At 43.5% G+C, this 22,949-nt stretch overlaps 1 protein-coding gene across 3 annotated transcripts in view; it reads left to right on the forward strand.

The window, feature by feature from the left end:
* Positions 1-238: 238 nt before the first annotated feature.
* The window catches only part of LYPD6 (LY6/PLAUR domain containing 6), a 36,043-nt gene continuing 13,332 nt past the window's right edge, over positions 239-22,949 (forward strand). Inside the window, exon 1 of one of the 3 annotated variants that reach the window (XM_052793168.1) lies at positions 239-1,004. The gene's annotated coding sequence lies outside the window, so the exon portion shown is untranslated. Of the gene's footprint in view, positions 1,005-4,541; positions 4,651-22,949 lie in introns of those variants that run through there. The other 2 variants (XM_052793167.1, XM_052793165.1) reach the window with 2 other exon arrangements.

The following is a 22,949-nucleotide window of genomic DNA, read 5'->3' on the forward strand; positions in this document are numbered from 1 at the left end:
TGCATTCTCGGGGACGGGGCATTGCTTGTTACCTAAAAGCCACTTAACTGAGCTAAAATGTGATGTTATGCTTCTCTAAATACGTGTAGGTATTTATGTTCGGTCTGTTGAGAAACAGACTTGAATATAGGGAGATAGACGTAATTACGTTGTTCTAATGATAACAAAACCCACTTGAAGTTGGCAAGAGATGAAAACCCGCAGCCTCATAGATGGAGTTTTGCTTGAGTAAAGCGTTCTGTGACATTATGCTGGGATAAACCAGCATGATTCATGGCTGGAGAGACGCTCCCAGCTGGAGCAGATAGAAATCACTCGGTGTTGACCCTTGTGAAGGGCAGCATCGGCCCCTCAGAGTGGAAAAGCTGCTGGGAATAAGGTAACCCCGCAGCCAGGAGTGTTTATATTTCATATTTGACCAGTGCTGGCGAGGCGCTGGGTTGGCTCTCTGCCGCGGAGGGCAGCGGCCGTGCCACGCTGCGGCGGGTTGCCGTTCCTCTCCCCTTTTGGCTGCTCTCCCCGAGAGCTTCTGGTGCTTTTGAATTTATGCTTTATTGTCTGTAGTTTATTTATATTTATTATTATTTCTTTTTCCTGAAACAAAGGCGACTTGTGTAAGAAGAGTAACGTAATTGTTTGATATATCTGTATATATGCTTGAAATAATCCAGCATCTAATTTTTAATGAAGCGTGAAAGAAAACTAGAGCTCAGCACAATCCGTGCCCAGCGAAGATCCTAATCTTCCCTTTCCGACAGAGGAGAGCTGCAGCGGGCACATTCCTTCCATGACCGAGCGGCGTGGCTGCCGCTGGCCCCGGCAGGGAGGCGAACCCAGGGCCGGCAACCGGGCACCGGGACTGGGCACCCACCGGCCGGGCTGTACCCCCCCGTACCCCCACCCAGGGAGTGCACCGGGGGGGTCCCCCCTCCACCGGCTCTGCCCGGGGGGCGATGGAAACCCCCTGAAGGACGAGCTGGGAAAGACAGCCGACAAAGGTACGGGTCTCTTTATGACACAAAATCTCTTTTTTTGTTGGGTTTTTTTTTTTCCCCTTTATTATAGCAAAAAAAAAAAAAAAAAAAAAGCCATCTGCTTGGTTTAAAAGTCACCTCGGGTGACACATGCTTAGAAAAACCTGCCGGGTGTTGTGTCAGGTGAGAGGTAAAACCTCACTGTTCCCGGGGGCTGGAATCCCCCCTTCCCTGCTACCCCCCCCCCCCCCTTACCGCAGACTCTTTTTTTTTTTTTTTTTTTTTTTTGGAGGCGGGGGGTATGTTCTCTGGCTGCACAGCGCGGTTTGAGGATGCAGAGGGTCCTCCGGGGCGATTTTGGCAGTGAGGGGGGGGGGACACGGGGCTGGTTGGTCCTGTCCCGCTCCCCGGCTGGGTTGTTTGGATTTGGTAGGGTAGCAGAGGTGTGATTTTGATTGATTTTTGTTTTTGTTGTTGTTGAGGGTCTGCTTACAAAAGGTAGTTCTTTACAGATTGCTTTCCATGTCAAAGCAAATGAAATAGTTATGTACGTTGTGAGTCTGCAGGAGAAGCGCGTCGCTGGTGCAAAAAAGCATCCCGCTCTTCCTTGTTATTTAAAAAAATCTCGCTATGTAAAAAAAATCAAATTAATTTCTTAGAGAAATAGTTGTGTTTCCAGTTGCAGCCAGTGCATGCGCTCTTTTCTGCTAAAATACGCTGCCTTTGGAGGGAATATTAACAGTTTCTTAATTGTAATTACGATCTATAGCTAGTGCAATGGAAAACACTAAATGACATCACTTGCCAATACAATAGGCAAGCTGTATAATTCTTTCATACACCTGCGTGATTTCTTTTATATTTTGGAAACTCTTACTTGTTGGTAATCGATATCAACAGGTATGAAAACCTGCCCAAATTCTGGGAATACCTGCAGGAGTATCCGTTGTGTGTAACACGGTACATCATTAGGTGTGTATTTGTTGGTTTTTATGGCATCAGAAGTCCAGGCTGCGCAGAAGGGCTGCGGTTCGTCTTTTTTGTCTATGTGAGATTTGTTGTAAGGCCACGCCAGAGCACAGGGGCTGATGGTTATCGTGGATTGTGAACTTCCAATGGGCAGAACTGCCACAATATATGTATTTTCTCTCTCTCTCTCTCAAAAAAAAAAAAAAAAAAAAAAAAAAAAAAAATTATGTTGCCTCAGAGAGCTTGTTCTGTGGAAATTAATGGTAAATAACAAAGATCTCAGCATGAACTGGGTGGAGATCCCCAGTGTGGCCATTAACATACCTTTAGAACGATCTTTGTTGAATTTTTTTGCTTTTATTGTGGTGGAAGCCCCGTTTTGCACAGAGATACGACTATCTCGATGCATCAGAGCTCAGGGCTGCTGCTGGACGGTGGTGTCAGGAGGTCAGACTGGCTCCGGCGTCCTGCCCCAGCTTCCCGGCTGCGGAGCCCCGAGGATTTCAGACCTGTGTGTTTGGTTTTCTGGCGTGGAAATGTAAGGGTGCCGTCCGCTGCGTAACAAGGGCTTAAGGAAGGATAGCTGAAATGAAAACGTCGATGTTTCTGCTTTAGTGAGCGATGAGCTTGCAGGCTCCGTGCGTTGGTAGAGAGGAGGGTTCAGGAGGAGGTTTCTTCACTAGATCCACGTTTGCTTTGCTGTGGAATGAGGTAAAAATAAATCATCGGTGAGGCGCTTACGGGCGGGTGATCGCTGCAATAATAATAGTGATTTAGGTCATTAGTACTGCTCTGATAAAAGGAGTCCCAACACTCAACTGATTAGTTATGCAAACACTGAGGACAGGCTTTTAATCAGGCTGGTCCTCGGGTCTAACCCTGCTGCCTCCCCTACGGCCCTGGGAGGTGCCAGCAGGGAGGGAATCCGACCCTTTGAGTTTCCACTGGGGTTTTTCAGGCCAGTGCTGACATAAAAACTTTTGAAAAGTCATCCTGGTTGTATTACAGTAGAAGACTTGTTCGCTGTAAATCTAAAACTTGATTTATGCATCTGTGATCCGCTTGTTTAATTTTCTGGCGTTCGTGTGTCTGATCTTGAGTCTGATTTCCTCCGACTCTCTGGTGTGAAAGGTAAAGCACGAGTTACAACGTAGTTTGGAAATAGAATAAGTTATGAGTAGGACTGGAGTTTTCCAATGGAAACCCAAGTCTGAATCCCTTGATTTGTCCAGGCTTCCCGCTACTGTTAGAGACTGGATTGATCGGCAAGTATAGCGGATTAAGGAGTGCTAAAATAATCGCTGTACGTCCTTCAAGATGTTACTTAGCCATGTATGAACCTGACCGCAGTAAGCTATAACCCCCCTTCCTTTTCCTGGCCCCCACATTGCACGGAGTGACTGTCAAATTGATGTGATGGAATAGGCAGAACAACTTACAGGGGTCAAGCGATACAACAGCCGAGCTTGGGCGATGGCGAACGCTGTAGAAGAGATTGAAGTATGTATTGGTGCGGCTGATGGTTTGGTTTGATAAAGCTCAGTAAGACATATTTAGTTAAAATGAACTCATTTGCCTTGAAAACAAACTGTTATTTTAATCCTAGGGTGGCTGACATGGTCCCTGGGTAAAACATGGCATATCTCCATTGCTGATAGGTATCTTCCCTTTGTAAGAAGGTATTTATTGATTGAGAATAGCACAAAGTAGGCGGTGAGGTAGAATTGCTGGTACTTCTTTGGCACTCTGAATAGATTTTTACACTAGGCAATACCTTCCTGGGATGTAATTGGTGAGGAAGGACCTGAGTACAAATATATCCCACGTTTATTTTGTCTTTTTTTTTTTTTTTTAATCATTTTGCATTCCATGATTTTTGGGGGAGGACGAGTTAGTTTGAACGACATGACTGCCTGCTTGTTGGAAAACCTTCTTTCTCTTATAAAGTGAATAATTCTTCATAGTTTTCCTTGCTGCCAAGTATTACGAGAGCTGTAGTAGACCTTAGATGCCCATTTTCACCCGGCGAATTTACCGTGTTCTTTGTTGTGTGGTGTGACCTACTCAGAGCAGAGCGTAGTTCTTATCCCTCAGTCGCCATATGTTCACAGCAATAATCATCGTTTTCCATAAGTGCCACTATTTGGTCTGTTGTGCATAGATGGTACTTTATTGTCTCGGATAGAGTTTTTATAAAGCTGCTGTGGAACTGTGAGCGTTCCATGGTAGAGGTGTATGTATGTACGCAGGGCTACTTCATCACGGACCATATATAATTTTTAAATTCTTAAATATTTTTGATGTTTGTATACCAAATAAAATCATGGTTTATCACTTGGCAGGTGTTAAAAAAGGGAAAAGTTCTCTATAAATGGCACTGCCGCTGGTACGTTGCACAGCTTTGCGCCTACGTGATGCCCCGTTCAGACCCTTCTTTAGTGCTGCGGGGTGTGATTCGGTCTGAATCCACAATATTGCTATTTATTTGGCTGACAGCAGCCCAGCCAAGGCAGGGCATTAAGACTGGGTGTCTCTCAGAAGGGATACTGCAGATGCACCCAGCAGGAGCTGCGCCTCGTGCCAGGACTTTACTTTGCTGTAATACTCAGAAAATTCTTCTTGGAAACCTTGAAGTTAAATATTGGGATGTACTTAGGATGAGGACATCCAGTATCCTGCGTGCTCCTCCATCGGCGTGTGTTTCTGAGTAAGCTGTTGCGGGGGCTCGCCTTGCCTGGCTTTAGATATGAACAGCTAAATATGCTATATAAACTGCTAAATATGGTAGGAGGGGATGGGAGGAATAGAGTCAATTGTAATTATGAGTTTTATCGTGTCCTTCTTCCTTTTATGTGTTCACATAGTATATAAAATTCCTTGTGCATTCTATTTAAATTCTGGGGGTTTTATCTGACCTTTCATTCTCTTCCTATAAAACTGCCTTTCCTTTAACAGAATTACATAAATTACTGTCATCGAATTCTGCCTGCAATTACTTTGTAGCAGTCAACCTACTGCTTTTGTGTGTATCTGCTTTCATCTCGTTAGCTGTTGTACAGACGAATTATGACTTGTAGGTAGCTGACTGACTAGCTGTCAGATGATTCCTTTGTATACTGAAGGTATTTGGCCGGCAAAATGTTAATGTAAATATTTCAGCATGAGGCAGGTTACAAAATTACTGAGGTTTGTATGGGGAAGGGTGTTTCTGTACTAAGGGACATGCTGTGCAAAAGAAGGAAAGTATGTAAACAGATCAACCGACCAAATTATTGGGGTTTAGAAATCGGTTTATAGTGCAGCGAAGGGAAAACTGGAAATCAGGCAAACAGGGTATTTTCCTGGTATTTTATATTCAGAAATGCTGAAGGCTGCATACTCATGACCTTCCCTAATTTTGAGCTTATTAGATATGGCTGTTAAGTGGCCGAGGGCAATTAAAACAATTCCTCAAAAAAAATAGCTTTTCACAGGAACTTGCATCAACTGCTGCTGTGTCAGTGTTTGATTTTTTTTTTTTTTTATTCCCCCCTGAAATAGTTGGAAATTGCTAACTCCAGTCCCCGTTCCCTTTCACTGTTATCATTCCTTTATTCGTGCAGAGATTTTCAGATGAAATCACTTCGCAATGCAAGTCTGCTATTTTCCAGCACTCGTACTGAAACGCAGTCAGGGTGATTGCAGCTTGTTGTCCTTTAATGCCACAATATTCACATTACTGTTACGGAAATCAGGGGTTTTTTTGTCTGGGTGGTGGAGGCAGGGACCTGACAAGCTCATTTCTGGAGTTTAATCAGCTGTAGGGGGGATTTTTTAAAGTAAATAATGTGGGTCTATAGTTGTGTTTTGGAAGATAAGGTAAAGGTATGCCATAAAGGTTTCAGTCACCTGAAAATAAGGTTGGTAGGAAGGAGGAGGGCAATCAAACCAAAATATTCTTCACTTAAACCACTGGATTTCTGTTTGCCAGCTCCAAGCTTTCTTGTGCAGCTTTTCAGTTGTTTGTTGTTTCACAATGACATCTGTGATTTTTGCAGCAAATGAAGTAGATTCACTTAGGTTACTTTTCAGATGTTATTTTTGAATAATTGAATAGAAACTAATTTAGGCAATTGTGTGTATAACCAGTTTCCTAAAATAGCACTGATGTGTGAGTGGAAACAATAGCTCTTGTCTCCAGAATAATGGAAGTCCTTGATAAAATTTTGGCATCTTAAGATATCGCTCTGTGCATCTGTTGCTAAAGTCGTACGGTCTCGTGGGCTTCCACCGACCAAAATCCCAAGAAGCAGCAGTTTAATTTCAGCATCCCAAATAAACTTGAACCTTTTCATCTCGCACGCTCCTTTCCGGTGAGCGCGTGTACTTTATTTCAACGCAATAAGCAGAAACGGTATCTGATCGGGTGGCCGCTGATATGTTGTGATATGTTTAACTCTGTTTCTCATGCATGTTGTCAGGGATGAAACACGTGATACTTGTGTTTGTTTTGGAAAGGCTTCCCTAAATTACAGCAATGCTCGCTTTGAGTTGATCGGTAAAGTGTGCTTAGGCAGGATAATCGTTTTGATGGTTCTGATGTGCATGTGCAGTTGATTTAGACTCGATTCATATATGTTTTATAAATACCCATCTTGCATGATATTTGCTTCAGTGTCGCCACATAAGTTTATGGCATAATAAAATAGACTGTTTGAATTTTCATAAACGAGGCAAACCTTCAGATAAAGATGGTTTTGACATGAGCACTAGTGAGTTTTCATGAGCAGTTTGGCTAATAGTGTTATTGTGCTACTGTGTATGTCTAAATATTTAATGGATTTTAAGTTATTTTTACATACTTTATTTTTACTACATCTATTGAGCTCTTTGTGGATGCTGATGAGGAAGAGCTGTCAAAAGCCTGCAGGACTTAAATATGTAGCCGAGGCGGTTTGTTTTCCTGGGATTCTTGTGTTAATATAACAAGAGACTAAAGCTAAACCAGTACAGGGCTGGAATTCATAGAAATCCCTACTGGTTTTAGAGCGCACTTTCCAGAAAAAAAGCATTTGGGGTTAAACTGCTGCAGAAGCAGCTGCCGGTCTGCAGATATTAAGAGTTAATAGCTTTTGAGATGTGTTCATTCTCTTAAGGAGATTCCAGCCCCCAGCGAGGCTTGTCGTCAGCGAGATAAGAGGGGCTGGCGACGGTGGTGGCCGGCGTCTTCGGCCACGGTGTCGAGCGGTGCTGGAGGAGCGGGTGAGCGTAGGGTAGGGATATGTCTTTCAGAACCAACTGTATATATTGAACTTGAACCCTGTGTCATTGGGATAACGACTGTGACTTTGGGTAGGTTTACATAGCTTCCAAACAAGTTCATTTGGTGGATAATAATTGTGGTCCTTCAGAGCATCCAAGGGAGTCAACAACAAGAAGTAGTTTGGGGGGAGTGAAAACCTTATTGATTCCCCCCAGCCCAAGAAAAGAGTAAGTGTTCTTGTCGTACTCCTTTTACCTCCTCTCTCTGCTGAACGATGAGTGTGTGTGTATGTATATAGAAAAAATAAATCTATTTGTTAGCTGGTCTTCAAGGATTGAAAAGATTTTAAAGTTGTTTTACCAGCATCGGGCAAGCTGCTGTGTAAGTATGAAAGTTTCATTGCTATTACGTTGTTTTCAACAAGAGTTTAGTTTGCATATACCAAACTGTACGCTACTTTAACGTATAGCAGAGTACAGAGAGGGTTTTGTGGTTTTAAAATGTTTTAAAAATTTGTATCATAATTTTCTTTCTTTTTCCCAGATAGAAGAGGTTTTAAACAGCTTCTACCTTGGTATACCTTGGTTCTAGATCTGATATTCAAGTGGCAGAAAGGAAAAAGACTTTCTCCTTTGTTTTTGTTCTCATGAGCGTTTTTCTGTGGTACTGCTTTATTGAGCAAATTTCAGTTGAGGCAGCCAAGAACATTGTTAAACCAATGAATATTTACCTGCTTAACAAAGGTTGAATTTTATATACACTTAAATATTTTATCTGTGTTATTTGGTTTGGTGTTCAGACAACAAGCCTCTGGCTTTCTGGAACCGAAGAAATAAAAATCTTTGAGTATGACCCAGTCTGACAGTAAACTAGCCAGCGATGTGCCTTGCTCCAAGTAGACCACGAGCCCCGTGTCTGATGAAGCCTGCTTTCTTACGGCTTTGTGTCTTATGCTGGTTTGTGGTTTGTAATTCAATTTTTTCCATGATCGGGGCACCTAAAAGTTTTCTCTCTGTCTTTGTCTGTTGGGTTTGGGGTTGGGTTTTTTTGTTTTGGGGGTGGGTTTTGGTGGTTTTTTTGGGTTGGGGTTTTTTTTGTGTGTGTGTTTGTGTCTACTGAGGTACTAATGCAAGCTGCAGTGTTTCCTTAACTGAGGCACTTGGAGGATGTTTCCAGTGCGTGTTCATTAATTTCCCAGCCTCTACCTTCATGTCCAGCCTGGCTGAATGTCACCGATGGGTCTGAGTGTTGCTTTGGATGGGGGAGGGAATGGAAAGGCGCATAATGACACGCACTCCCGTATGATGGCAAAATCCTCCTTTCCCTAGGAAATCATGCTGAAGATGGGATCAGAAAAAGAAGGATGAAAAAGGGAGAAATGACATAGGCTGCATTAGATTGCTTTTTTGCCATCTCCAGTGAAAGGGTACAGAAATGCTGGGGTAACCATTGGGTGATCCGGTGCATGGATTTGAGGTGGGAAATCCTCACATATGGAGCCGGGTATTATTTCCCTCACCATGAGAGTCTGATGTCATTAAAACTTTTTAGTGCTTCTAATAATAGAAAAATACTGATTTCCTAGCTGGCTCTTAAATGCCTTTTAGTGGATTAGTTTGAATCACATCAACTAAAAGGTTGATTATCTGCCAGCCGATACAGTTGGGCCAAAGCTTTGTAAATTAATGAGCTCAAGGTGATTAGTACAGGTTTTGGTGCTTTGGACCACGCACCAAACTGTTGCCATGCAAGGTGTGTAGCACTGTACGTCTGTCACTTTTTTTCCCTTTTAATTCTTATGCTCTGAGGGTGTTTGCCTGGCTTGGCAGTCAAAATCGGCATGAAGGGCTCTGTCTGATGCCAGCAAATAAAAATTATATTGTGGTTCCAAAAAGTAGGATCAACATTATAACCACTGCTTTGTTATAGAGAGACTTATTGCTGTGATAATTCTGACTCTGATCTCAATTCAAGACCGTTGTGTATTTAGCAGGCTTGTATCTGGTGTCCATTCACAGGACCTGTTACGGAAAGAGGTTTTAAAGTCTTGCAGCTACACTTCTGTGTTGCTTTTGTGAATGGAAAAACGTCTTTGTACAAATGTGTTGGTACGTCTGTTGTATAGAGCTGTGGAAGCTACACAGAGCTTCTGTGGGCACCAGTGCATCTTACTGCTTAACTGCTGATGGTTAGTGAGTCAAGGAGAGGAGCTGAGCTGTTGCTGTTATCCAACAGGGCAAGTTCTGGTGATGTCTTTAGCACACACGTGATCTGTAGAATTTTAAAAAAAATATGGTAACTTCCAGTAAAATATAACTTGCTTTGTAGGCAGGGAAGGACTCCTGCCTTTCATAAGCTCTCAGACAGCTTCCGATGATGGAAAAATGATGTGCACTGGGTATCCAAATTCACTTTGGCATTTGTGGTTCAATGACAGGTTGATGGATTTGACAGTGGAGGTTCACGTTTCTGAGGCTGACCCCATACCTGCCTGCTAGCTTGCATACAGCATCTTCAGGAACAGAGAGGACTTTCAAGCCGTTTGGTTGAGTTTTGTCCCATTTGGTCTAGAATACTTGATAACCGTGTTCATTGATGCCAGCCTTTGTCTTCACTGTTTTTTTTTTTTTTCCTCTGATCAGCATCCATACTATATAACTGCTTTTCCAAGATCTTTACAGTTCTCTTCTTTCTATGGATGTCTGAAAATGGTTTACATTTATTGGATATCATAAGCTTTCTTGAGGGAGGATTATTTTCAAGGTGATTTCTCTGGAAATGATTGCATGTGCTTTCAGCAGCTGTCAACAGCATCTGGCAGGGCTGGACCACCAGTTAGCAGTCTTAGCTACATCTGTCTGAGCGCCATTCATTTGCTGGATTTTTTACATTATTCTTAGTCGTTTCAAGTAAGACTTTAATATCTGCTTGTTCTTTTCAAATCCAAAATAGCTGCAAATCTGTGCCAGTTAACCTGGTATTTCCTAGGGCACCGTGTCTCACAACAGTTCCATTAAAATTGGCTCATTATTCAGGAGTGAGGCCGTAACTGTGGTCTCCAGTGGGGCAATAAGTCTGCTTGTACCTCCAGGAGGTGTACATATCTGTATTTTGTTAGTCCTTGGTAGCTCCATCTCCTGGGGTTCAGGTCCACCTTGTCAGATTTGTTGAACACGGGACATATTTGGGTCCACGTGTGGTTGTGCACGCAGCAGCTGCCTTGTGTTGCTGGAAGAGCAGCTAGGTGCCATTGAAGTATTAGAAAAGTCATGTCCCATGGACAGACCTTGCAAGACGTGAGACTTGACTGTATAATACGGCACTTTCAGTGTCACCTGAAATTTTTGGGTGCTCTGACACTTAAAATGACACACTGAGATTGCTTAAAGAAAGATCTTTGGCCACTTTTCGCTGCTGTTGCCGAACCCAGCTGAGGCTGCGTGAGATGAACCCACAGATCCCGGTTCTTCAGGGGTGACATCCTCCACGGCTGATGCTGGGAGACAGCTGGGCGATAACAGAGCGCGTCTGTGCGGGTAAAATGCTGTTCAAGTTAAGCAGCCATTGGCCTTGGTGTGAGTCGTAACATCGACTTTGGAGACTCTTTCCAAATCCCACCCGTAATCATACTCTTGACTTAATTGTGGTTAAAACTCCCGGGTGCCTACAGCCATCAGGCCCAGTTGGCGGTGGTGTTAAATTAAGATCCAAATGATGTCTCGTAATTCAAAACAAACAGTAACCCCTCTGTCTCCAGTCGGGGTTTGAGGTCGCATCTTCTACCCCACGCCGCGCGTTCCACGTTTGGGAGATGAGCAGCCGGGCAGGACCGTCCTGCGGTGGGCAGATGGGAGCGGGTGGTTTGCTGCCCGCCGCTGTCGGGAAATCTCTCTGCGTCTGTCTGCGCTGACTTAAATATAGCCACGTTCTGTAAGAGCCCACGCCGTATTTTTGTTCTGTGCACGTAGAAGCTGATAGGGCGATAAGATGGTAACTGTGCCTTGAGTTAGACATATATATTTCTATTAACCCTGAGGGCAGCGTTGTAAATGTGCTCTTTTGTTTCCAGTTTAGCACAGGAAGCTTATTTTGGCTTCATTTAACGTTACTGCTCAAACTGGCGGGGAATCAGAAATTTAGTTACATGACATCATATCTCTGGCACAGCAGCATGGCTTGGAGCTTCATAGAAACCAACCCCCCCTCGATAATAAATCAAAAATTGAAATATCTGTGCAAGTCTGTCATAACAAGAGAAGGCTGTGTGGCACACTTTCTTATTTCTTCTCTTCCGCTTTGAGAAGGAAGACAAAATGTTCTGAACTGTTGCAATGACCCGGATACTGGCGTGTAAGCAAGCAGAAGGGATGAAGTTACGGGTTTTGTGCTCTGGGGATGGGTGCCGGCCCCGTCCCCCTCTGCTGAAAATTCACCTGATCTCCCGGTGCGGTGCCTCCGCTTTGGCCTGGGTCTGCTGATTTATGGCAGAATTGTAATCATGAGGATTGCACGTGTTTCCAGTTACGCTAAAAAAATAATAAATTTACATTGGCAGATAAGAACATATGGCAGTTTAGCTTGCAAGAGTTGTAGCTACTTTGTTTCTGGTGTAAAGTCGATTTTTTATTTAATTTTTTTTTAGCTGAAAGAATATAAAGCAAAGACTTAAACCACTGATTATTTTTTCTTCTCAGGTGAATAATTTTCATGGCTACAGTGTGCAAAGTTTTAGGATTTATAGAGGGCGAACCTGGAAGAAACAAATCACTTGTGGAGGAGTGAGACCTTTTCTGTTTTCCTGTCAGTTTTATTGCACAAGGGAAAAGGCACGGATGTGCGCAGAGAGTAAATACAAGAGCAAACTCTACAAACTTCTATCCGGTATTTTTTTTTTTCCCCTAACATTTTTATCTTGAGCAATGCTTTTGCTTTTTTTTTTTTTTTTTTTTTCTTCCCTCCACAGTAGCGTGTATAGAGCAATAGTTGTCAGCTTGTTCTGGAGGAGTCAGGTCTGGTGCCTGTCTTCCTTGTAAACAAAGCTGTAGCAGAAAGAGCAGACACCTGATCAGATGTGGCGACCTGTTTTCTAATTAATTCCTGATGCTTCTCACGCTGCTGTATAACTTTATAAGGAGTTCAGAGAGATACTGTTCCCCTGGTTCGGGAGGCTTGGTTACTGCACGCCTTATCCAGCCGCATCTCGGCAGGCCTAGATTTCTTCGGTTACCTGTCCCTTCTCTGCAGAAAGGTATATTTTTAAAAGCACTTGTTGTATTGTGAGGGTCTTTTTATGCTGCAGACGAGGGACCTGGCTGTCGGTGGGTGAGAATGTGATGATTCCTTGGTGCCAGACCTGACGGCACTGCTTTGGCTCCAGCGCTTGGATGAGTGGGGTGTGAGCAAACTAATTTTAGCGTGTATTCGTAATTGTGGTGCTCGGAGCTGCGGCTGCAATTATGAGCTTACGTGTAAAGCTGCTGTGGGTGTAAGAGGTGCCAGGTCCGGGTGGGTGCCGCAGCTTACTCGCCGGCGCCGGTCTTCGCTCGGGCTTTGCGGGAGGATGCTCGTCTCGCTGGGCAATGCCACAACGGCCCTACAGAGCCGGTATTTGAGTCAGTGGAAGGCTTTCTGCTGCCCCAAACGCTATTGCACCGAGCACCAGAATACCAGAGGAAAATGGAGCAAGTGAAGTGTCTTCTCCTGGGAATTTCTGGTTTCCACGTGTTTTTGGAGTTAGCAAGGCTTTACCCTTAAATATAGAAGCAAACCCTGCAGACTTCCCCCGAGAGGAGCATTGAGGGTGTGATCACAGAGATAACCGCACGCTTTTCAGCTTCTACCGGTGATCCCTGCGTGCAAATGCCAGGCTGGAGCAGGAGCCGGGCGTGCACACGAGTGCCCGTGCCTTGAGCATCCTTGCACGGCCTCGGCCGCCGCCTGCTCAGGTGGTTCTTCCAGCATCTAGAGAGGTCCCTCTCTAGGTAAGCATTAATTTTTATTTCTTTTCTTTTTTTTTTTTAGCCCAGTCCTCTTAACCACCATGAGTTATTTAGGGAGAATAATTATTGGAAATGGGATGTACCAGTGAAGGTATCGTGGATAAGGAACTGCTTTTCATAAGAAAAAAAGAAGGAAACAAATAGGAAAGGGGAGTGAGGATGGGATGACTCTTCACAAATTCTATGGGAAGATCCCAGATACTAAAGGGAAAGGTTCTCTGGTCGTGGCACTCTGGTCCATTTGGAGGTGCCAGGTATTGGGTTGAACGGGCAGCTGATGGTGAGCCTCGCTGGCTTGGCACTGTTTCTTGTTGCTCCTGTGGCCCCTGCCTGGGATTATAATAGATAATCATTGCAACCAGCAATTTTATCAGCTAATCTTGCTATCTATTTATAGTGCTGGTTTGCTCCATAATATAGTCTTACTCTTTATAGTTCTTTTTTTAATGTCTGTCTTGCATTGGTTGGTTGAGATGTTTACAGCTAGTGCATGTTTTACTTAAAAAGAGAACAAAAATGCCCTTTTTCTTTAGTTAGAACCCAACATGGATTTAAGCACGTAGATTGTTTTACAGCCGGTGACTTGTGACATAATTGGACGTTATGGAAATTAAATCAGTTTTTCAGTGCCAAAATGTGTATCTGTTGGTGACTATGTTGGGGATATCATAGATGTTGTCAAGTAATCTGTGTTTTACCTATAATATTCTTGGAAAGGCTGTCATTCTCTGTAAGAACCTTGGCCTGATTTAATTTTTCATGAGGTCTCAATTACATATAAAAGAGAAATTAACTAAAATAGTGCCATAGAAAGCAATCTGGAATTCTTCCCATCAGATGTGTTCTCGCATATCCTTTGGACCAGTCAGATTTTTGAATTTTCAGCCTATTTGCTAGTTAGCCTCTCTGTTGCCTTTAGGGAGTAAACTTCTATCATACTTTATTCTAGGCTGATTTAAAATTTTTTTTTTTTTTTTTTCAGGTTTTCAATGATCTGTAAAATCTTTCAAATAACCAGTTCTTACTAGTGCTTGACTTATTGTCTGGTGGTTTTTTTGTCTGTCTTTTCAAATAATGGTGTGGGCCAAATTTGCTGGCCTGGTTGTGCTGTTAGCTGTATATTTTGGACAGCAGTACTGGTTGTGCTGACCCGCAGGCAATGTTTTGTTAATGCAAAGGAGCCTTCAGCCTCTTGGAGGAGGTTTCTCAATGCTTAGGGAGCTCTTTGCTAGGAAAGATGTATAATGAAATATGATGATATTGGCCTAGTGCTTAAGTTGGAAAGCAGAAGTGTACAAAGTTTCAGTTCAAATGTTTTAAAGAAAATGGTTTTATTTTCTCTTAAACATTCCTTTGTATTTGTTGTGGTAAAAATATGGTAGCGTTGTGGCTATGGTTGTGGAGTGTCTTTGCTGGAAGCCTGTTTTCTCCCAAGGCTGGAGGAAGAGATGTCCTCTCGGGCTCATTATTTATAGCGGTATAGGCTTACTGTTAGCATTGGAAGTAATTGTCAGAAAGGGTCAATTTTAGAGAAATTTGTAGATGAAGAGCAGTGTATTTTCAAGTCAGATCAACATTTCACTGATCAGACATGGATTCCTCAAAAAGTGGGGAGTAGGACTGAGAGTGGAGATCGGGTCTAATGAAAGCCAGTAAATCGTAGTCTTCCAGTAGTGAAAATGTCAGTGGTGACATAATGAAAGCTATATATCGTGGCCTGTGGAATGCTGGATGATTCATGTGTGAAAATTAAGCAACTGGTTAAATCAGGGGGGTATAGTTTGAAAACTGCATCTGCTTTTAGCATGTTTTGTATGTAAGAGTTTAAGGCAGATGAGTTGGAGCATGATTTTGAGGTATTCTTCAGCTATGCTGGAGATAACATCTCTTAGCTGGCAGACACTTGAATTACTGATGATACTCCATAAACACTCTGTACCTTGGGAAAGCGGACTTTCTAACGCCAAGATGACGAGGCATTTGGATCTACCAACAGGCACAGCAGATGAAGAGATGAACGAAGGAGCAGAGGAGTCTGCAGGGAAGCTTGATCTCCAGGCGGTGAGAGGTTTGATGGAGCAGGAGGAGGTCTGCCTTAGCTCCCAGTTACTGATATCGAATACGCTATTTCATATCATATATAATATTTGCCATCTGGTGAACTAATGATACTAAAGCATCTCAACTGAATGAAACGGACAGCGGCAGAGATGATGGTGCGTGGAAAGGTGGTGGGTGGAAGGTGTTAACAAAGTTGCTGCGGCAAATGCACGAGACATCAGGGTGTGGGGTTGGTTACAGCTGAAGGCAAAGGGGGGATGAGGATGTCAAAACCCCGCAGAGGCCACCTTGACCCCCCCTGCATGGGACCTCTGCCCCAGCTAGGTTTATCAGAGGCACAAGACCAAAGGGGTGACGACAGCTACGTTGCAGAGATGTTCCAGGATGGAGGGAGAAATTACTTTTTGAAGTTTAAAGCTTAACTAATACCAAGTAGGGGTTACGTTTTAATTTTGTGTACCAGAGATTGGCAAAGTTGCCAAGCGGTATGTACTGACTCGGTGTGTATGCAGAACGATCTATGGAGGCGGGTGCTCCAGTTTACCCTAGTGAAGCAAGTCAAGCGAGACCCGTACTGGTTTGTACAGGTGTGCCTCTGGGCGAGCGGGGCCACAGAGGCGGGAGAGCAGACCCACTAGATTCTGTGTTTTCCTCATTTTCTTATGGGGTGAAGTGTAAAGAGATGTGGTACTAAAATTGTTCAGTGAATGTGGTTTTCTCTCCATCCTGGACAAGTCAATCTCTTCACGCCTCAGCTCCTGTTCCTCTCCTCTGCTGATCTCGGGCAATGTCCAGCCCTCTGTCCTGGCTCCCAGGCTCTTGCTTTAGTGTGCTTCGCTCTCCTGATTTTTGTTTGTTCTGTTTTTATTACCAGAACCAGGGTTTACCTGTTCTGCTGGGCGCCTTGTGGTGGTCCCATGACTCTCAGGATCGAGCCCACAGCGTCTTCCTGCCCCTCCCCTTCCTCTTAGCCCTGTTTTAGGTACCTTTATTCACGTAGGCATTATTTCTGCCATGAGATGAAATGAACGCATGAATATAATTTTGTTATTTTGGGAAAATACCAGCTAGCCAGGCACTGCAGCTTCAGGGAAATTCACTTTTTCTGTCCTTGTGCACTGTTGTTGTTTGAAGCTAACCATGAATCGACACAGTAAATAACCGATGAGCTCCAGGTAACTATTTCTGGTGGGTTAAAGTAACAATTGGAAGAAAAAAAAATAAACAACCACAAAACAAAACAAAAAGCCCAAAACAGCAGCAAAAACCAACAACAACAACAAAAATTTCTGACATTGCTTACAAACGAATAGGTCTGGTTTTGTAGAAATCCAGCAGCATGAGAGCCTGCCTGCCTGGTTTTGTGCTTGCAGGGATTCTAGTGCAACAGTGTTTACCTCTGTGCAGTATCTTGATTTCCTGTTACTAAAAAAGAATAAATATAAATACATGCATTAGCTTTATGACATGCTAGCAGACAATTAATGATCATGGGAAAGTTTTTGCATTTAACTGTGTCATATAACAACAGTATTTTTAATGAGAATATTGCGTTATGCCCGATTTCTACACAGTAAAATGGAGGAATGATTGACAGTGATTAGCTGTAAGTGAAACGTAGGGAGGGTGCAGAGCTTGTATGAAAACCAAATGAAAAATTAAACGCACAAGGAAACTGGTACAAGGGGGAATGAGCATGTCTCCGCTTTAGTCCGGGAGTTTTTCTGTCTACAGTTAATTTACTTTATAAGCAGTTGCCTCCAAATTCTGAACAGCAAAGTGGTTCAGATCACTTTGGATTCAGAAAGATGAATTAAAACTAGCATTAATTCAGCTATTCAGTGCATGGCTGCAGGCTGCGCTGCTCTGGCAGACTCAGTTTGGTACAGGTTGCGGGGCGAGCGTTTTGTCCGTCTGTAGTGGCATTAACAAGGGTGGGTGACCGTTGCAGAGGAGCTTTCTGTACAAGCAAAGGGTAAAGAACTTTCCGTAGGAAGGCACGTATATACTGCTGCTCGGCTTCACAGGCCACGTATGTGCAGACAAGTACCAGGGAGCTCACTGAGGTCTCCGTCTCAGAAACCTCCGCTGAAACCCATCGGTGCGGTGTTGGAAGCTTGAAACGGTCACGGGAGTAGTGGCTAAAATGAGGATGGTATTTTATAGCTTCCCGTCATGGTGGAGATGATAATTTTCTTTTAATTGGCCTTTTTTTTTTTTTTCACAAACAAGTTAGAAAAATAAAGGAATTAGATGGCTTTTTCTGGGAGGCCAAATAATTAATTGGCCATTGAATTCAAATAACACTTGAAAGTCTCATGAAGCATAGCGGGAGGTTGTTTGTTTGGGTTATGCTGGGTTTTGTTTTTCTGGAAAAGCTATTGAAAATCTGAATGAATTAATGATGGTGGTGTTTGTTTACTCCGTGGATTAACTAGACAGGCTGAAAGAACACTAATTGGTCAGTTCTAATTTGGGTTTGTTTTACATGACTTTAATGATATGTAGCTTTTCTAATGTTCATACCAAATAAAATATGCATTAAAATCAGAGGGATGGCAGCAGAATAACTTTGAGTAAAGCTTTATGAGCAAAGTATTTGAATTTCAGTATCACAGGATAGAAAATATGAAATCAGATTAATTTTGCTCTTTTAACGTAACTGATTATGGAAATTCTGCAACGAGAGATTTCCTACAAAGTCTGTTGGAGTCATTGTGGAGAAAAGGGTGGCAGTACAAATAAAATAGCGCAAGAGAAAGGTCTGATTTATTTTGATGCACAAAACTGGTTTTGGATGCCACCTCTGACTCGGCTAGATGCGGACATGCACAAACATGAGCTACTTTTTTCTATCGAGAAAAAAGAGAATGAGATACTTATCTAAAGGATCGTTGTGCGAGGCTCGGGTCGTTGTTCATTAAACTTTATGTAGGTGCCGAAAGCGTATAGCTGGGAACGGTCAGCCCATTCCCAATTATTTCCCTGAGGGTTAGCCGCTGACATCGTTGCGGCGTCTTCTGCAGCCCGGTTTGAGACACGCTCTTTGGAAATGAGCAAAAGCGGCTGCGTTGTCCTCAAACGTGTCCCCTCCCTTTGTAGCTTGCCAGTATTTTTGATGCCTTGTGCCAACAGGAATTCCCGTGTGGGTCGGGAAATAAAAAATGGCATGAACTCCGGGTGAACTGCCAGGGGAACAGAGCCCTTCTGCAGCCTAATCTATGTGGGTCTGGGGCTGGAACAATACCACCTGGTGTTCATTAACTACTACATAAATATGTTAAATTGGGGAAAAAAACATGGCACTACAGCATGAATGGGCAAAAGCAAGGGAGTTCATTAATATCTCGCCTATCGTGAGGAATAGTAATGGCCCGATCCTGCTTACGCTGATTTTGGTGAAAAAGCGCTCGTTTCTCTTCTACGAGGGAAAAGCTCAAGTTTTGAATTAGTTCATAATAATAAAATCTTGTTTCCACAATATCGTGTTTTCGGGGCTGATCTCTGAACTTCCACAAAGCTCGCTTTGGGTCGATGCTGAGCCGTCTGTGACTCGGTGCCTAATCTAGCATGTCAAATGTGCGGGGTGATGTCCGAGAAGAACTGTCACAAATCGCTCTGGAGAGCTGAGGGGGAAGGCATCAGCAGAGCGAGGACACAATGGTGCAGATTGATGTATGGTTTTATTAAAGCACAGTTTGTTGCATGACAGACAAGCATTTTGGCTCACTCTTTAACGTCTTCTGCGGTGTTTAATACAAGAAGTTTCTTGTTGGCAATACTTTTGGTACAAAAATGCTGAACCTAGCCTTGCAGGAAAGCGGGGGGGAAGTATTTTCAGTTGAAGATGTCCTTTTCACCAATTAGATTTTGAGATGTCACTAAGCTGTTTTTTTTAATTTGGCCCGAGCATGCTTGGTTAATTGGGTAGAACACATTTTTGTAATCAGAAGGGTTTGGTGCTTTGGCTCTCTCTTTGGTCTCTCCCCAATTATTCTGTGTAACAGTCTCCTTTCACAGCCAGAGCCGTAATCCTGCCCATTCGAAAATGACGGGTTTGTTTAGAGACCTATTTTCCACAAAATCCTACCAAATGCTTTTTTGCAAATTTTTACAACTTGAAATGTTTGTTGCTGTAGCACAAATAAACTGTTCTGTGAGTTTAACCAGGACTGACCTTAGGTTAAGCAGTCGTTCCTTTAATCCTTTAGAAATACTGAGTTTGTGCTGATGATCTTCCTGGTCTCTAGACTGTCCCAATTTTCTAGACTTAATAGAAATGTAACTTTAAAAGCTCAGCAGGATCATCTCATTCTTTTAAACCTGCTGTTTATCTGTATGCCAGCTCGGTACATAGACTAGAAAACTATTTTATTGAAGAGTTTCATGTCTTGGTTGCAGAGTGGATCATTTGCTAGCTATCTCTTCGTAAGCATGGGATACGTTCTCCCATTTTGTTTGATTTCACTTGTCTCTTTGGCACCTCTTACTCTTTGGCTACATTTTATTTGGTAACATGTTGCAGTATTTTTCTCTTTTTCCTAGCAGATGCATTGCACAGTCGTATCGCCAGTGCTTCCCTGTGTTTTAGTTGGAATGCTCTTGCCTACTGGGTTAAATGTAAATAGGAAAGACAGTCCAGGATGATCCCAGTTGCTGTTGCCGTACCGAGCCTCACCCAAATTTAAGTTGCGGCATAGGCTCGGGACCTCATTTAACTTTTCCCTAGGAGAGCATCACCACCCTGCCCACTGCCAGCGCCGTTTTGTGGTCTGGCCACCAACCCTGGACCGGCAGTCGCAGCCTCCCTGCCCCGAAACACCCTTCCCTGGGCACCCTGGGGCCAGCTGCACGAAGCCTTGCACCTCCTTTTCCTGCAAGACTTTCACGAGGAGTGGAAAGGAGCCCTATGCAACATGTGGTCCACAGAAATAGTGTCCCTGCCTTGGACAGAGGAACCCTTTCAGTTGCCCCAGTGAACTTAAATGTTTATTTAGGAAATAATTTAACCCCCCTCCTCCTTTTTGCAGGGGGGCTTGGCTGCTGGAACTCAATGACTGGGGGTTTTTTGCTTCTTATTAGCAGGAAAATCCCAGGATTTCTGTGCTCACGCATGGTTTCCTTAACCTCTGTCTGCACGGAGCCAGGCTGTCTTGGGGGTTCCCCGCACGTTGAGGTCAGCCCATGTGCTGTGGGACACGGGAGGGGAAAGTGCCGGCTTCCAAAATCCCCAAACTGAGCCGAATCCTTATCTTACGCATCCTGTTGAGTTCAGGGCTGCCTCTATTGAATGCCATGCAAAAACCTGGGGGATAGGTCGTGAAATGATTTATTAGGTCATCTGTGTCCATCTTGCTGCTAATTCAGAAGTGTTCATAGTCACAGTCTTGAATATTATGTGTAATTTAAAAAAAACTAGTGGTGTCCCTGCACCACTGTGTGCTATGTATGGTGGAGTGAAATGGGAATGAATTATGTCTAACTTTGAGTATCTCACCTCCTCAGTTTGACAATTAGTTTGCATAAATTATATATTCTTATATGAACATCATAGCCTGCCTGATTTTTAAGCTAACTTTTTTTTCTGTCAAATACTAAGTATCTGAAATACTCAAGTGAAATATATCTGTTTCATGTCTCCTCTGTGTTTACCTAAAGCCAAACTATCCTCTGGGGATGCATGAATAGAAGTGGCGTTTTACTACAACTCATTAGAAGATGAGGGGTTTGTACAGGACCTAAGAAAAGTTAAGCTTTCGCTAGTAGGACTGAAAATATCAGTAATACAGGTTGAAAATAGAAGCAATGTGCTACTTCTAAAATAATCTTGAAATCACATCTTGTTAAGTATTAAATTGCATCCAAGGGAAGACGGCGTGAGAGGGAACATATTGTACCCCCCTTCACTTCCCCACGACGTGGGCTTTTAGCTCAATGAACTACAGGCTTTGTAATTAGCAGCAAGGCGATTAGATCGTCCACATTTCTGGGAGTAATCTGTGCGCTAATTGTGTTTGATTGTTTAATTACTCTTGCTTACTGTAATTGAGGAGAGGTAGTGAACCCCTTTGCAAGAGCTCCTACAGGTTCCTTAGATAGAAGTTGCATGTGCTTTGCTACATCCCATGTTATTGGGAGGGTAACGTATATTTAACCATTCCCAGGGCCAAACCACAAAGAAAATTCTCTAAATGGCAAGTGGAAAGAAGCTGGATTTGAAGGCAATTCAAACTAATTCCAGTTTTTGGTCAAAACTTTTCTGATGTCTTTGGTAGGAACCAAAAGGCAGGAAATAAACAGATAGACCAAAAAAAGGAGGTTAATAATTCAGCAGGATAGGGATGGAGGGGAAAAAAAGCAGTTAGAGATGGCAAAGTTGCAAATAGTCTCTGGGATTGCTCTCCAGGATCCTGCACAGCTGGTAGATGGGAAATCTTCCATTGCAGTTTGGGTTTGTCTTTGGACAGTGATGACATGATGGAGACAGAGACTTGGGGTTTAGTTTGTGAAGCTGTAGAGAGATGCAAATGAATACTTATATTATAGTTTCAGTAGCAGCCCTATGTAGACTGGAAGAAAGGCAGGAGGAAACGTAAAGAACAGTGAATTAACTCTTGCAGTGGTTTGGCAAGTCACATTGGTGACGTGCATAAGGAGGAACTACTATTGGGTAGATTTTGCGTCCACGAAAAGGCCTTCCAGCATTGTTGTACTGGTCGTAACTCCTTTGACTTGGTTTATCACTGATGAATAAACATCATAACATAGTAGAAGGATGGTCCAGCTGACCTTGCACAGTGGAATTTGCTAGAGCAAATTACTTGTGCTGTGGTTTCTGCAGTTTCTTACAGATGTTGCTGCTTTGGTACGCTGTGCTTGATCCTTTAGGGCTGATATGTCTGCTGCCTACTGAAAGGAAGCTTTTATTTGCTTTTGCTATTTTATTTATCTGAAGGAAGTGTTGCTTTAGGGTGCTCTGAGGTGGAGGCTCTTCCGAGTGTAGAGATAAGAGAAAATGTCTTCAAGATGAAATGAGGTAGTCAGCTATAAAACCTGGAGATGGGGCCCAGACAGCGAGGAGGAGATGTAGGAGGAAGGTGGAGCTGAGATGTCAGCAGAATCATCAACCTCCTCTGGGACTGGACACCCTCCATCTGCATCAGATGGCCAGGGACAACAGGGCAATGCTTCATCTCCTGCGGGAAGGAGGGAGCTGGAGGGGTACTGAACACCACAGCATGTGCCATACTCGCACGAGGAGGAGAAGCACAGAAATGCCGACAAACCAGGAATTCCTCCGTGCCTGGCTTTGGCCAAGTGTTTATATGGGAAGATTTGGTGGCTGACTTCTTTTTGCTCTCGAAATGCTGCAACATTTGCTGCAACCTTGCAGCTTGTGGCCTTCAGTTAAGGCCAGCTAGCAGGTATCTACTGAGCTTGTGAGAGGGACAGGAGGGACAAATACATCCTCACAAATAACACTCATCTCCGACAACGTGTCTCCCCCAGAACCGGAGGTCTGACGTTCGGCAGCGCCTCTGCTTGAGGGCTCCCCGCTCCTTCCTCGGAGAATGGGGACCTTCCATTGTCCCCAGCGCTGGTGACAGCGAGGACAAGACATCGCCACCCTAATGAGACCTGACAAATGGGCAATTGGGCTGCTGCTTAGGGAATTTAATGGTTAATTTCCATAGCGCTGTGTCG

This window comes from Harpia harpyja, chromosome 7, assembly GCF_026419915.1.
Source record: "Harpia harpyja isolate bHarHar1 chromosome 7, bHarHar1 primary haplotype, whole genome shotgun sequence".
NCBI lineage: Eukaryota > Metazoa > Chordata > Aves > Accipitriformes > Accipitridae > Harpia > Harpia harpyja.